This window comes from Cryptotermes secundus, unplaced genomic scaffold (assembly GCF_002891405.2).
Source record: "Cryptotermes secundus unplaced genomic scaffold, Csec_1.0 C38811095, whole genome shotgun sequence".
NCBI lineage: Eukaryota > Metazoa > Arthropoda > Insecta > Blattodea > Kalotermitidae > Cryptotermes > Cryptotermes secundus.
The window spans coordinates 217-2,535 of NW_019772117.1; the positions used below are offsets into that span (position 1 = coordinate 217).

General features: G+C 42.6%; 1 pseudogene; it reads left to right on the forward strand.

The window, feature by feature from the left end:
* Positions 1-383: 383 nt before the first annotated feature.
* LOC111875200 lies at positions 384-1,849 on the forward strand (annotated as a pseudogene).
* Positions 1,850-2,319: the final 470 nt, after the last annotated feature.

The window sequence follows — 2,319 nt, forward strand, 5'->3', positions numbered from 1 at the left end:
TTTATAACGTGAGTCATACACATACGAATACTGTTGGTTAGGAGTTGACGATGTCATATAGTCATTTTCCTTGTCGTCGTTCTCTGCATCTACTATATCCACTTGAAAACGAGTAGAGCCATTTTCATCAATATCCTGAAGCTCCTGCTGTTCTCTAAAATCAGGATTTTTTGCTGGGGTTAAGTTGCTGTTCATTTTTAGTCTTTCCGTCGTCTTGTCGTGTTCACGGCTCGTAAGGCAACTGAACAGCGCGCTTCTCAGACAGAGCCAGTCTGAGTCCTACATCATATAAATGCTCTCATACGCAATGAAAGCTGGGGAGTACTGTGTTGGTTTCATATTTCGCCAACAGATGGCAGGTTCTTACGTACCCATCATTTTCATGGTAGCTTCACATTTGTTGTGATGTTCATTTGATTTATGCGTTGTTAGCGGTTGCTAGTACGTATATTATTTCGAATGATGAATTGCGAATGTTACAAAGGAGAGAGATGACAGTTCGGTTTCTAAAGCGAAGTTGAAAGGAAAATATAAAAATTGACAGGTGGGTTGGTGTTACTTAAATTATAGTGTACACTGATGATGTGAGACCACATGCAGTATGCGCGATACATCTTCTTTTATGTTATATATTTAATTGTTCTTTTCAGAACTGTATTGAGAGGCTATCTATGTTTACACATTACAGGCACATATTTAGGAAGGTGGCAGAATTTCACCTTCTACGTGAGTAGAAAGCAACGTGTAGTAACTACAGAAGCGAAGTGTCACAAGAAAAGTTCGCAGACGGAAGCTCAACTTTGGAAGAAATCGAGAATAATTGTGCCACAATGGAACATATTTTGTGCAAAGGGAAAGAGGACCATGTCGTCGGTGGCTCGCTTGAGTAAGGGGTACCATACCTCTCTGCTATTTCAGCATTAAAATTTGGCTGTGGTCAATCTCAATGTGTTCCGCCCATTAAACCGGTTGTCAAATCATGTAATCCTGAGCCGATTGTCCATCCAATCCTGGGCACTGCAGATGCTTTGGAACTTATAAAGCCGTGGTTACTGATTATTGGCCAGGTTCTTGGGCGGGATCCAGAAATTATGGAAATTGTTGGTAGCAACAATTTTGCAGATACCAACCACATTATGGAACGCTGCTCGTAACCGATGCAGGTGGTTTATTCATGGTTACCAAGAATCCGGAAACAATTCGAAATTATCCCGTGGGTGTCATATTTACGCCGAATACCACAGAATTTAGCAGATTGGCCAGAGCTTCTACTCAGTAAGTAGTGGGAAGCAATGTGAAATCCAGATCCTGAACGTATGAGATCTCTAGCGGTGGCCCTGGGAACTAATATCGTATTAGTCCATGAAGGAACGTCAGTCGTGATCGTCTTGACCGGTCTTGACTGTCATGATTTCCATTGGCTCCGATGGTGTCGCTGGGATCAAGTGTGATACCCGAGGAACTGATTGGCGTTGCGGAGCTCAAAGTCTCGGTATATTCTACTGCTGGACGGTCCTCAAAGTTGCCTGTGATCCAACAGAATATGTTTCGGATTTTCCACAGGTTTTATGCCGCGTATGCTACACATCGCTTTACGAGGCAGTGCAGCTAACGAGCCGTTGCCAGGAAGGGCCGCAGTGCTCTCACAGTATATATGTTGGAAGAGATACATCCTGTGTTTAAGGCTCTTTTTGAAAACTGCTCGCTTGTACTTAAAAATTAGCCGATAAAAATTCGCTAGGTGGAATCAATGTCTCATACGATCATGGAACCAGTATGATTCCATCCTTTTCTAAGTTATTTCTTAGGTGTCGTGTCGAATCACTTAAATCTTACACAGAATATTTAGTAAGCGCTTTAAAGTAGTTTTCTTGCCGACAATATCCGTCGTCGTTTTCAAGGAGCAGGAGAAATGTATTTTGGAGAAAGGAATGATAATCTTGCGGGCCACATGCTGCTCACGTGCCCCGAGTCAGACAACCCTGATCCAGATATTTTATAGAAAAACCCCAACCCATGGCCCAAGTAGTAGAGTATAAGGTGTCCGCAAATGCTCCATCAAAATATAAGCAGTGTATTTGCCATGTGAATTATTCCATGCACGCTACGGTCTACCCTACGTGATGCGATATGATTCACTTCACACCACTGTTCTAAAGAAAAATATACGTGTAACTTGGTGTACTTCTATTCACGCCGCTGGTCTACCTTACGTGTGATGCTGTATGATTCCTTGCACGCCACTGATCTACCCTGCGTATACTGCTCTTTTATTGCATTAACGCCTACCCTTTGCATATTGAGGCTTGCTCTCCGTTT